Raw genomic sequence first — 15,028 nt, 5'->3', positions numbered from 1 at the left:
AAAGGGGTTTAGAAAATTATAAGCAAAAAATTAAGTAAACTACACATGGTTATGGAGGACCAGGCTCCTCCCTTTACCCTACTGGAATCCTGGATTACCTTCACTTGCATGAGGACAGCACAATATTGATTAATGGGAAAGAAGAGATCAGTCAGCAGGGAATGTTCTTCAACGTATTCTGCTTAATTTCAAAACAACCTTTTGGGTATAAGACAAAATCTACTATGATATTTGATTATAGACTGGTATTAGCATTTCCTTTGTCTGCATACCTACAAATTCCTGGAGAGGTTAATTTTCATTTCTGCAACTTTCCTTTTACTATAATTCCCATTTCACACAACTTTACAAGAAATTACTTTTTCAGCCTTCCATTATTCTTCAAGGACTCTAAATTTTCTTATAGATTATATTATCAAAGTGGTATCAGTTCCTATCAGCATGAATAAATGAATGTAAGGAGATTTTACTTGATATAGCAACATTTTATATTAAAAACCTTTTAAAAAATTCCCAGACACAGAATGGAGACCACCTTTCTATTATATATACAGTAGAAAAATTATAAACAAAAATATGTTTAAAAGGTCCTACATTTAGATTTGAAAAGGAAAGATATGCAGAGCACTTCCTAATTTCACAAAAAAGTTATATTACAACTTTTGTCACATGACTCCAATGCAGTTTTCAACAAGTTAAACTTGAAATGGGAGCAATGGAAAACAGGGTGAAATCCTACAGCCAACTCAGATCCCTGTCAAGCAGTCAACAAACTCACACTACATGGCAGAAACTGTTAAAACACCAAACTTAGGAAAATATCAAGGTCCAAAAAGCATCTGTTGTGCCACCTGATTATGGTGCACATCTACTAGCACCACTTTTACCAAAATTATGGGTACAAAGCTTGCGAAGATCAATTCTTGGATGGTTCTTTATGCTATGACAAAAATTATATCTCATATTAATTGCTTTATGAGAGCCTTCCAACTCAAGAAACTTACATATTTCAGAGCAAAGTTCTTGTGCTTAGGCAATTAGGAGGAAATATATATAATGCCTTTTTGTAAGAACACAATTAAAGAGTAATCACACTTTTGTCGTGGCTGACAATTAGCAGCCCTCCTCCCCCAGAGACATAATAGAGCTATGTCATTATCATTACCAAAACCTTAAGCCCACTGAGGGAGTATTAGATCTATGCAGAAAAACAGAGGTTGGGAGAAATCCTGGCTCCACTGAAAACAATGGCAAAACTCCCATTCTCCCAGCTCTAATTAGCCATGGTTAAATTACAGTGAACATATAGTGAACTCGGCTAGAGCTGATGAAAGAAGAAAATAAGATCTTAATAGTCAATGATCCCTCCTGAGTAGTGACTCCAAAGAAAAAAGTTCAGAATACTTTTTTGGGGCAGCAATCCTAAATCTTCCATTGTCTCCTCCTGGAAGTCTGTTGGCTTCAATCCCCTGATAAAAACGACAGAACCAAGGTAATGAGAAGGAATCAGGCAGCACATCAACATGTGCTCATAGCACTTGTGTCGTGTGCATTTTTAACCTTCTAGTATCATGTATCTTGTATTACTCCTTACTTCACAAGCCAGGCACCCCAAAAGCAGAGCAGCCCTCTTCTGCCCTATCCTGACTGACAAAGGAAGCGGCATCAGGCTGGGTTAAAGGGGACAGTCCAGCTTGCTCCAGATTTCACCTTTCCTGTTACCTGATATTGCATGAAAACCATTAGTCCAGTGTTGGTGCACAGAAACAGTGGGACCACATATCAGCATCATAAATACCTTGATAATGCTGGTATTTAGCACTTTCTAGTGGAAAAACCAGGAAGTAAAATCAGAATACCTTCATATCATGGTGCTGTCCACCTCCAGAAGAGGAAAAGGCAAAGCTGTTGAGATATGCAGAGGAAACAAACAATAGGCACTGAGCAGGCACTGTGGTGAGAGCACCAATGCATATGGAGGAAGCAGAACAGAAACCAAAACGGGTTATCACGATAACAAAGAAGACCACAGCAAGAGCAGTGAGAGCTCTGACAACTATCCTTTGTGACATAACTCTCAACTCTTCAGTTTTAAAAGGTTTTATTGAGTTTACATTTTTATAGTTAATTTTCCACATCCTCAAAACACCAGACTCAAGAGGATACTCATCTGTAACTGAGATTTCTGCTCCTTGTAGCCAGCGAAAAAAAGATGCTGTGTTCATCCATCATTTTTTTGATAGAGATACATGCTGAGAAGATTTGATTATTCATCTCTCTGTTTTTAAATACCTCAGCTAGTTAGCATGGCCCAGTAGTCTATCCAGCTGCAAGTCTAATAGGTTCTGGCACAGAAAGAGAAATAGATTGGGCTCAGCAGGACCTCCTAAAGAGTCTGCTGTCTTGTCTGTCCACTGGGGAAAGGAATGACCTGGTCACGGGGCTCAGACTGCACATACAGCACCATACCAAACTGGAGAAATGCCACTCTGTGAACGTGTGTTAAGCCCAGTCCTCAAATATTCTGTTCCATGTTGTCCAAGCAGATTTGGACAGTTGCCAAAAAACGAGAGGCGCAAATTTTGGCGAGAAGCCAGAAGACAAGAGGCAATTGACCTAGCACTTTTCTGTTCTTTCCTGGGAATTGCAGAGCTACAACATGCCACAATTGCTTACAAATGTTAGGATTGTTTTCTCTACCTGTGCATTGTGTAAAGAGACTAATGTGCTTTGACCTGCAATTTGCAACGGGGTTACAACTACCATGGGAGAAGCAAGGCGCAGTGCACAGGTTCAGACGTGTTCAGGTGGAAGAAACGGAAACAGCTGAGTTATATTGCTCCCTGCAAGGGATGTGATGCTCCTAAATCTTTCCTTATACATAGGCCCAACCAAGGCTAGCAGTGTAAGAAAAATCTTTCACTGATTATATGCACAACCTCACACAAAACCCCTCAGAGCTCCTGGCCTCTGCTTCCAAATGGGGCTGTGTTTGCGTGACACCTGAAGGCCTTTGAGCTTTCTCTGAGCAAGCCCTTTTCTTGAGCTGTGACACAAATGGACTTGGGAAAAAGGAGTGCCCAAACCCCCTGCTCTGAAAACAGAAATTTGGGTGGGTTGCACCACCCAGCATGAGCACACAGGCAGCTCACACTGTTGGTACAAGGGGCAGAGAACACTGAACCAGTGTAAGCAGCCCTGTAGCTGCACAGACAAAATGCTGGCCCCAGCTATTTACCTTCAGGGACTTTTATTAATTTCATCCTGCCCTCATCTGTGTTAATATGTGGGTGCAGACTCAATGCCACTTGTCCCAGCACTGTGCTCTGGAATGGCTGTCGGGAAGCAGCATTTGGGATGCCACCTTCACCTGGTGAAGAGCTCACACCCACAGAGTGCAGGGCAAGGATGTCTCACACAGAGTTAACAGCGAGCACAAGGCTTTCTCAAGCCATTTGATTTTGTTGCCCTTTTATAAAATGCAAATTAAAAAAATTATGAAACAGTAGGCAATAAACCCTGAATTTTTAATACCAAGCAATCACTGAACCTTTGCACGTGAGTTTGAAGGACTAAATAATCCCATTCTTTCTCACAGCACAGACCCAGGAGAATTTCTTTTTCTATATTGCTTTTATAACAGCTATCTGTCTTAGTCTGGTCTTGTTGATATATTTTAAGGCTTTTAATTTGGAGGCTGTTATTTGCTCAGACGTTATCTTCAGCATATTAAGTACAGTAAGCTTCCACCAAGTCATACACTGGGTGTTTGAGCTGGGGCAGAATTTCTGACTTAAATACCCATGTACAACAGCAGAAAAAATAAATAAAGAACACTTTCAAGGCCTCCAAGCACCTAGTAACAAAATCACTCTAACCTTACAATAATGCTCTGTTTACAGTCCTCCCAAAATGCAAGTCATTTGCTGGATCCCAAATGATATTTGGTTGATGGATTGCTGGTGATTTCTACATCAGAGCACCTTGGAGCCCTAGTGCTAAACCCCTGACAGCGTTAGCATAAAAGATTTACATTTATGTTATGAGGGCCACACAAGAATAATAATTTTAAAATACATTGCCTTGGCTGCTGGTGCACCATGGGAAATCTAAGAGCAGCAGGCAGCATTCCTGTGCTGTAATTACAAAATGGCAGCACGGGAGAGGCTTTGGAGACAAGGAACCAGAGACTGCAGCCATCTGCATGCCTTGGCGAATTGAAATTACAGTAATATATGAAGACATTACCTGAAAAGCCCAGCACCATTTAAATGATTTACTATTACGCCCCAGCAAGCTTTAATTTAAGGATAAAGTCATTCAGCAAGCTAATCTGATATAGGAAGCATTATTTCACACAGTTAAGTTAATTTACACTAGCTGATTGTTGTTGTTGCAGTTGGCATTATTATCTGCACAAACAGCCGATCGGCCCTGACAGAAGCAATATACTGTTTAATACAGTGTCTTAATTCAGCAGGCCAGCTATCTGTGATAAAGGTTTGTTTATAAGCAATAATGGGGAGGAAAGTCATTTTGAGGCTAAGCTGATAACACTGATGAGAACTATGTGGGGGTTTTTCTGGTTAGAAAACAAGCAGGAACCATCTACTCATTTGTCCACCTGTCTCATAACAGGAACATCCCAACAGATTTCTCTTACATGGGTTTTGCTTTCCCACCCTAACTGCAGCGTGAATCTTTGGCAGTGTTTTCTGTGTATATTTCCTTTGACAAGCAGCCATCACCGTCCCAGCCCTGTGTGATCACCATCGTAGCTCCTCTTCCCCAGTGAAATACAGGCTTCAGGAAGACCTCCACAGCTAATCTCTGTGATGCGAGCTGGCTTTAAAAGCTCCTAAAACATCACAGAAAAGGCAAAACACACGTGACACACTGCATAGTTTTGGCTGGCTTACCTCCAGCAGCTAATGGTGAGAGGAACTGTGATAGTCATAGCTGGATAAGATAATTCTATGTTACAAAAAAATCTGATGGAAAGGGATGCCAGGGGAGGCAGAGACAGCCAGTGCCTGGGTCAGGATTTTACAGTTCCTTTTGAGCAGGGCTTGGATCAGGTTGGCCTGATCCCCATGGGTATCTGTAGGCACCTTTATTTATTAAGAGCTGTAAAAGTCCTTACAAACATTAGCATTGTTTTCCAATAGAAAACAAGCAGCAAGTAAGAAGCTGTAAGAGAATTATTTCCTGTAGCTTTCTCTTCCTCACCTGGTGAAATCATCTACTGAATCAGACACCAAAAGTTGCTTGAGGGAATTCCTTCAAGTTAGCTGTCCTCTGCCACACAATATTTAAAGCCCCAGGAACATGCTTCTTGAACTTGCCCCTCTTCCCCAAAAACCTATCACCCAATAAATACATTTCTCTGTTCATGAAGTCAGATTGAATGTAATGCCAGTGTGACCACAAAAATAAAAACCAACCAACTCTACCCTGAATTTGCAAGCAGACTTTCTTAATCTTTCAACAGAAATATAATATTCTGTAATACCGGCTCAGGAGCAGTGACAACAAAAGGATGTTTGGAGACTTCAGCATAAAATGTAACTTAAAACCAGATCATCAAAAGCAGTTAGAGGACTCTGTACCACTTACAAGTCAAACCCCATTGAGTCGGAATCCTCAATACTTCTGAAGCCTCTAGTGTTCAGATGTTTCTGAACAACATCTTTTTCACAAAAAAAGCTTAAGCATAAGTTCACACAAGCTGCTCTAATACCACTAAATCCCAAGGCTGTGGTCAGCTTTTCAGCCGGTCTAACAGCCCTCTCTGAATGTTTGAGTCCAGTGGGGTATCAGCAGCTTGCATCTCCCATGAACACAACTGCTGCACCCAAGCAGACCTTTGAGAAGCTGTCCTGGCAGCTCAGGGAATAGCTGCTCCTTGCTTCAGCTTCTCTGGGGCACAAAAATAATTTCCAGCTGTTAGTGCAGAGGTGTTAAACTCTGACAGCCCTCCCAGCACTCTGAGCCCAGTGTGGCAGCAGATGAGGTGATCAAACAAGCCCTGCCCAGCTGTAATCTGGAACACACTCCCCTCTGACCTCTGTGTTGCATTCACATTTACATTTCTGCTGAGCATCTGCCCCACCAGCCACTGGATCAAGGCACAAAACCCAGCTGCACTTCCCTTGGGAGGCAGCAGCCCCACACAGCTCCAGGAGGCACTGACTGCACGCCTCCATCTCCTGGGGGTTTGTTACTGACAAAGGAACAAGTGTTGTAGAAATTCTTTTTGATTGCCAAGGCTTAGATGCTCCATGTTTTGCAAGATTTTATTAAGGAGGAGTTACATTATTTAACATCTTATGGCAGAAGCTCACAGAACCTGCACTCAATTAGTTCTAATCAGAAACTGGTGGAATGCAGCATGAGAGCACACAAAAATAATACATAGCAAAGAACAGTTCAAGGGATTTTTCCCCATGTTTTATAGTAATAACATGATTTTAATTACATACTTTTTAATATTAATTTGACTTCTTAATTTCTGTTTTTTTCACGCATATTTGTTTATGAAAATACGTGAATAGTGCAAAATAATAATGAATACAAGATGTTTAAAACATTCAGTTAGAGCTAAGTTATTACTATGCCATAGTCCTTTCTAATTATATTTTAAAAAGACTAAGGAAGAGCCTTAGCCGGTGTAAAAAGAGAATCATACCTAAAGATTGCTTCCCATTCCAACACAATAAAGGCAGATGAGTATGTGTGAGCCATTAGAGTACCTTAACCAAGGAGTAAGATTTGACTCCTGTGTAGGTTTATGTTTGAGTATCAGAGTTCTAATGCAGAAGTCTTTAAGAAAAGGATTAGAATGGAAAAAAATAGGGAGAATAAAAAATGCCCATTTCTGGGGTTTTATTTTGAACAGCACAAATATATTCAGACATGCAGAAAATAAAGAAGAATAATGCAAATTAATTTGAAATTATTTGGATGAATTAGGCCTATGGTTTGATAGCTGAATTATGCAGTTACATATGCATAACAGAGCCCAGTGTATGGGAACCTAAGGTAATGAGACTAAAAGCCAAAACATAATCAGATATTAAAGAATAAAAGGGAGGCAATGCACTTTCACAGATCATTTGGTGTAAATTCAGGATAAAATGATGAAACAGCTAAAATGTTGCAAAAGGAAACAGGTATCAAGAATACAGGCTGAACAAATTATTCATAATTAACTCATATACATGATTTCCTCTTTACTGCACCCCTTACAGGGAAACTAAATTCTTCCTTTTGTAATATTAATTTAAAGCAGGGACTAATTTTATAAATCACTGAAATTCTGTGACAAAAATATGGCTCCAGCCTTGCAGAGCTAGAGAGAGCTCATGTCCAAAGTACTCTTAAGTAATTTATTCTATGACCTGACTCTCACTACTCATTTTTACTCCACTGGGATTGACTAAGTTGCTCAATATCTTTACTCCTAAAATGAATGGCCTGTCAAGGATGAATATCATCCACATGAAGGCTGAATCTAAGAAAATATTTTGGGGTTCTTGCATGTCTCATGCATTTTCTATTTGAATATTAAAATACAAATACATAGTGCATGAAGGCACTATACATACACACACAGACAACTGGGAGTATTTCTAATTTCATAACTTGTTCTATGGTCAGGGAGGTATGTCATTAAACTATTTTACTCCACCTAATAAAATTCGTAACATTTATTAACTGGGGGAAAACCACTAATTGATTTTGTCTCCTGGACACCCATACCTCCTAGCTATGTTTAACTGCCTGGGTAATTGTATAAAAATGTAATGTACAGTTAGGTAATGCATGCAATATGAAATTAATGGCTGAATTTCTCATGCTTGATCCATATTTAGAAGGAACCATCAACCCAGCCCCTGCTCCCTTTGATTCCAAACTGGAGACCCATTAGTGGATGGCAATAGATGTTACAATATTGGGTGGACCAGAAATGGCAAAGCTCCCTCTCAGTCCCTTCAGGGATGTGTTTCTACTGAAGAAGGGAAAAGAACAGGATGAGAAAAATTTGTTTAGTACATGCCATCAATTTGTGACTTCATTTCCTGATGATGGCTTTATTCCTCTTGATAGAGAGAGGACTAAAAGGAAGAGGTAATGGCTTAGGCTGTACATTATTATGACATAATAGTGGACTTTCATATTTAAACAAAGCAGGATGGCTTTTGGACTGGACTAGAAGATTAGGACACAAAAAGACACAGGTCTCAAAATTCAGCTTCCTTGAGTAATCCCTGCATGAAAAGTGGAGCCGTGTCAGGCAGGGAGGTGGGGGACTACTCGTGCCTGGTTCCAGGCACTAACCCAGCCACATTTCACTGCCCTCCTCATTGGGACCAGGGCACAAAACACCATGGACAAAGCTCATGGGTCGAAATAAAATCAGGGACATTGGTTACCAGTTACCACCATGAGCAAAATAGGCTCAGCCAGCATGGGAAATTAATCTGTTGCTAATTAAAATGGCATTAGATAGTAACAGCAACAAAAAATTAAAAAGACCTTTCCTCACCTTCAGTTGCGGTTTAACTTCAATTTCTCAGCCTGGCCTCCTCCCCCTCCTGTCCCCAGAGGAGCAGAGGGATGGATGAGGGCTGTGGTCAGTCCATCCCAGCCTCTCTGCTCCTTCTTCCTCCTCACCCTCCCCCTCTCCATGGGGAGCTCACCCTGATTCCTCACTCCTGGGCAGGTTCTGTCCTTTCTGGAACACATCTGGGACTGGCTGTGCCCAGCACAGGGCAGCCCCAGGCTTCCTTCACAGAGCCCTGGGCACACCCAGCCACTGCCCTGGCTTTAGGGTTTTTCTTCTCACTTTTGATCAGTCTTTTTATTGTTAACATCACTGTTAATGTCATTGTTTTTGAAAAAATGCATGTATCCTACTATCTCACCTTCTTCCATTTCATATTTAATTGTTCTAAAACTACTTTTAAGGAGAAAAATCACTAAGAAGGAAACACAAAATTATGTGCTATGTTATTACATTAAGACATTCTTAGTCATATACAAGATCTTATTAAAATGCTGCAAATTACACACATCATTTGTCTATCAATCATTCAGGACATTCAGCTGTGTTACTTCTGTGAGAGAGCACAGGAGAAACCCTTAGAGAAACTGCCAGATAGTCTGAGCAGAATGAACAAAAGATAAAAAAGACCTATATTCACTGCAAAAAGTAGACACATGTTAGACTATATGACATTTCTCCTACAGGTTTGGGGTTTTTTTTAAACAAAAACTAAGAGGGCATTCCTATTAAAAGTATACAAAGAAATATCGCCAAAGCATGCCTAAGCAGGATAAAAATATTCCTGCCATGAAAGATGATGAGGTTGCACTTAGATCAAGGGCTTTAAACAATGTAGAAAAACCTACAAGATCTTATTAGTAGATATTGATCTATTAATTTTTTTTTTTTTTTTTTTTTTTTTTTTTTTTTTAAGGAGGAGGTGCAAAGTGCTGTAAAGGCTTGTTTCAGAGTCATGGCTAATGGTGAAGCAGTCTACATTAAACTAAACCAGAACACAAAACAACTAAGGCTTTGCCATGGGATTGGAGTGGATTGGCTGCAAAGAGCCTCAGGTGATGGCAACTCGTAGGTGCAGCCACAGGGGTACCAGGCCATCCTCCATCAGCACAGGACAAAGGTTTGTCAGCTCTCCAGGACTCGAGGTGAACCACTTGATGCATTTGTGTGCAAGTAAACCTGGCGCATTCAGCTCTGAGTCACACGTTCCCCCCCAGCAGGCCATGGGTAAATCAGCACTAAAGGGTTAGTCAGGGTTTTACAAGCCGAAAAACAATCAATTCACTCAAATTTATGCCTTCAGTGAGAGGACAAATTACACTTTGGAAGATTGTTTCTGCAAACACCACCTGAAGCTTGCAGCCTGGCAAAGAACAGGCAGGTAGGAAGCGAAGCACCCAGACAGCCCAGAGTAGTGTGGCTGTAGAAGATAAGTTCTGCCAATTAAAAAATGAGTTCAGTACATTGCTGCTGATCACCCCAGCCATTTCCTTGGGGGTGTAATACAGAACAACTGGGAAGCAGCAGCACTACCCAAGATTCCATAAAGAATCATCAACATGAGTAAGAATTTCTGCTATTGCCATTCCTGTCTCCTTCCTGAAAAGATTTTTAATGCAAAATTCTGTGAAATAATGTACAATGATAAGCTTTCGGTTGAATGCTTAAGAATTTAATTCATTTTTGTTAACATTTTTTTCATTTTGCTAGTAAATAACACACAGAGATGAACCCCCTTCACCTCTGGGCATGGATAAGAATGAGGCAGGGTTTGTAGGCAATATTACTTATTAGATCAATGAAAATAGCAAGGAAAGGACAGACATGCTGTCAGGTGTACAGGCAAGTCACATCAGTCAGTCTAATAAAAGATACTGCCTCTCCCCACAAACTCCATCTCACATTCTTAAACCTCTTTGTTTACAAGAACAATATGGTACACATAAAAGAGCACTGCCGCTTGGATCAATCAGAGAAGAACCTTGCCAACAAAATAACTTTTTCATTAAAACAGAACACATTTAAAATTGGATTCTGATCTTATATGTTTCTTTAGGGCCTCTCTGACTGTATCACCAAGTAATGAATTCTAATTGGAAATATGGATTGACACCCCTGATTTGTAGCACATTAGAGGAGTGATTCTGTTCTCACAATTTTTGTACAATGGCAAATCCTGTTCAAACGATACTGATATTTCTGGTTCATAAAGATCAGAATTCAATAAATATCTTTTTGTTGGATAGTCAATATATATTGGAGATAGCCAACATGGGATATTAAAGGCCCTGTCCCTGCTCCTGCATAATTTCAACTCTTTAACACATTACCTAGCACACAGATATAAATATTTGGATTAAATTGCTCACACACTGTGCAGGCCCTTTTATACTCAACTTTGTTGTCTTTCTGTATTCTAAATCACATGCATCAAATCTTCACTCCTTCTCTTACATTTAATATGCAGCTCTGGAACTGCAGTTATACATCATTTTCATTTGTTGAAGAGTGATATATAATCTGGACTGAAATTAAATAATGTCATCCTGTGTTTAGTATTTATTGATACAAATTTAACCTGCTCATATTTCAACCTCCAATCTTCCACTGAATAATCTGTATTTAATTATGCATTCCACCTCTCTATTGACCTTTGAAAATATCCCTCATGACTACCAATCAAAAATGATATAAATTAGAAATTCTTTTTGAGTCTTTTTACACAGTTTATCATTACACTCCCCAAATAAGTCAGGACTTGAAACTCATTCTCAAAACCTGCCCCCCCTAATCCTAAATACTCCAAACCCCCAAGCCCTTCAAGCTCCCTACAATTCCAGTAAATTATTAACATATTATCTATTTGACAAAGAGAAGATTTATGGACACATGAAGCAATCCCAAGTTATGTAATGGCTAAAAAGCAAGGAACATTTTGAGCATACTATTTTAATCACTGTCAAATAAGTTTGTATTAGAAGAAACTACAACTGTAATTTTTGATATTCAAGTACAACTCACTACAAACATTTATTATTTGATGAAAGAATCAACTAAAAAAGGCACAATGAGGTAATAAAGTGGGCAGAATTCTGGCCCCCTCCACAATTTATTTACTCATTCTTACAAGTTGTGAGAATAAGTCGTAAATAAGCTGCCATTTGAGATGCAAAGGGATGTCTGTTATAGATATGTGGCTTTTAATTTACTACACAGTACGTGTGATTTCAAACTTAGAATCAACTCACAAAACAGCAACTTAAGATGTTTTTACCATGTAGAAAAGAGAAACAATTCTTATAACTTTCAATGGTCATACCATGAAATTCACTTTACCCTCCTGAAGCCTAAGTATTCTGACTGTTCTCAGAGACAAAAGTCTTGAGGGAGTGAAATCCATCCCCTGCAGACTTTGCCCTAGCACATGTCCAGAGCATATCTGTGAGCAGATACATGGATATGTCATGGTCATCAACTCCAGGATACACAGGACTCTATTCCAACTCTTCTACATGCCAGCAGGAGTAACATATCTTTGCATGACTGTAAGAGCTGTATTGCAAATAATCAAGAGCTTCAGAACTTCAGTGTGCCACAAAGAAAAGAAAAAGGCACAACTTGGGTCATATTTCACCTAAAAAGTTCCATGCATGTAAAGCTGCCTAAGGATGTAATTGATGATTTTCACACAGTGGCAAAACACCAGTGGTCCCAGCAAAACAGGCTGCAGTTACCAGCAGTTGGATTCTTTCTATCACACAAGCAGAAAACTGGAGGTATGTACCTCAGAAGTTCCCCAGAACTGCTTTAAGGCTCAGAGTCTGGCACACTAACAGCAGACAACTTCTGGTGCTCCAGAGACTACTCCCACTCCAGCTATAATAAGCTGAAGACAAAGGAAATTTTCAGCCTCTAAGAACAACTTGGCAATAACTCTTCTGTTTGGATTAATAGTGTTTGAATGTGGGGCAAATAACACTGGAAACATCCATCCATTTTACATGGACTTCATTAAGTACTGGCCAGAAAAAAAAAAAAAAATTAGGCTTCTTTCTATGCTGCTTTATGTTCTATCAGCTCTCAAGCTTCATTTTTGGGATTGTTAGCAAACTTGGTCATTTTAAATATGATATTGTACTGGTATTTCTGAGCTGGTACTAACTTTTTTTAGCATGACTAACTTTGTCATGCACATAAAGGAGAAATCATATTCACATATAGCTCATCTTTGGCTAAGTGAAACAAAGTTCTTGAAGTCTCATCAGCCAAAATAACCTGAAGATGTCCCTGCCTGTGGGAGAAAGGTTGGAATTGATAAACATTAAAGGTCCCTTCCCACATAAACAACTTCATGATTCTATACAATAAATCAGCTTCTCCGTTCCTCTGGTCAGGCTCCACGCCTTAAAGGCATTCTTTCATTTTAACCTTCTTCTTTTCTCAGTACAGTGTACAAGTAGTTGTGCAATATTTTGCCCATATTCATACCAACATCTTTCTAAGGCTATTAGTTCTGCTTCTTCAGTTGACATGCAAAATTCTAAAACTGCATTAACTGCAGCCCATGCTTCACATTAGCTCACAGAACTTCCTTCAGCTCAATCCATGGCCCACTCATGGGGCTGGAAACCTTTATTTTTGTGCACATAAATGCACCTGTCTGTAGATCAGCCCTAGTACTGAACAAAGATCTCATGCTGTAGACTGTCTTTGCTGGACTCCCAGTTGGTTTGGACAAGGATGATTGCTGGAATAAACCACATTATGAAACAGCACATTTTTCTGACCATGTAACCAAACTTTCCACCTTTCCTCCAGTACTTTGAGGGTGACCTCTGTCACTGCAGTTGAGATCTGCCCATGCCACCCTGAGGTCCTCAGAAGCATAGGCTGTTGTTATCAGGATAATGCACACAGTAACAATAGTTAATTAATATTTCTAATATACTGAATATGCTATCCCCATGGTGAAAAATCAATACTGAGGGGGAAAATACCCCAACAAAGCATAGTAAGAGTTGTATAGGCAAAACTTTTGATTTGGTTTATCTTTTGAGACAGTTTGATTAGATAGATTAAGTTTCTGTGCATCTCTCTAAAGACCACAGTAATAACCAGTGTCATGACTTTCAAATCCTTTGAACTGCAGAAGGGATTCAAACATAGTTGTCTTTTTATCCCAGCTTTTACTCTTTAGAATTCTAAAAGCTTGCTTTACTCATCTGTCAAAGGGATGGCATTAAGGGGATCACTGTTGACAAGTGATAGTACAAATTATGCAACACAAATGACATTTCACTACCTCTCCTCTGATCTGCAATTCCCACTCTCAATCATTCCCCATTCTATGAAAATATTAAACCACAGATCCAACTGCAGAAAAAGCGATAGTGTAGGTGTCTCTTGATATCTTGCTACTGAGCAAAAATACGTTCTGAAGCCCACACCTATAATTATGTTTGTGAGTGTGGGTTCCATTTAAAGTCCCTTGATTCCTGTGGGGATCTTGCAATATAAGTATATAGATGTCATGACAGGATCAGGGCTATAAGGTCTTTTCTAAGTAAATGTTAACAGTTCTGAAAGGTCTTGCATTAAATTCAATGTAAACCAACAGGCAAAATCATTAGACTGCACTTCATCTGAGGTTTCTCCTTAGGCAAGGAGAAACTGAAAAATTTATGTGTCCTTCCAGTTTGCCCCTCAACAAAGCCTTATCTCAGACCCATTCAACATCAGCTCCTGAGGAGCGTTCTCATATTCTTCCATGGTTTAGGAGAGAACTTCAGTGACAAGAGGATCCTGAGAAATCAGAATTGCAGCATTCAAGCCACTCAGGTCAGAGCAAGAGAAAGCAACCCAAGAGCCAGAAGTGTGTCAGCAGAGTGGAGGGGAGGAGAGGAGCAATTCCAGCAGCAAGGACACAGCCCCAGACAATCCACACACACTGACTGCATTGCACTAAAGACAGCAAAAAATAGGTTTTCAAGTTTTAGCTGCACTCACTCTTATCGCTGCAGTAAGACAATTTAGTCCTCAGACATTACAAATCAGACTAACAGAAGGCTGCAAGCAAACTAGCTTTCAGAGTGCCTCAGAGGAGGAGGACTGGAGGTGGGATTTTCCCTATTAGTGAGATTATTCCCACCTCATCGTCACATGCTGATGCTCATGTAAACTGGATTAATACAGAGGGCAAAATAATTTTAAGAATCACCTGAAGAGACTGCACGGGCACCACAAATGATATTGCTGCCAAGGAAGCCTCTGCACACAGACTTTGCAACCAGGACTTTGGATTACTTTCAGAGTCAACAGTAAGAGGAGGTTCATCTTCAATTGCTTCTCTTTTTGAACAAAAATGCTAACTGAAAACAACGAACAAGTGTTTTCAGAAGTGGACAATTTACTTGTTTTGGCACCAGACCTCAAGACACTGTCAAAACACCAAAGTTTTGACAT

This window comes from Anomalospiza imberbis, chromosome 16 (assembly GCF_031753505.1).
Source record: "Anomalospiza imberbis isolate Cuckoo-Finch-1a 21T00152 chromosome 16, ASM3175350v1, whole genome shotgun sequence".
NCBI lineage: Eukaryota > Metazoa > Chordata > Aves > Passeriformes > Viduidae > Anomalospiza > Anomalospiza imberbis.
The sequence above is the reverse complement of the archived record's forward strand: the minus strand, read 5'-3'. Positions refer to the sequence as shown.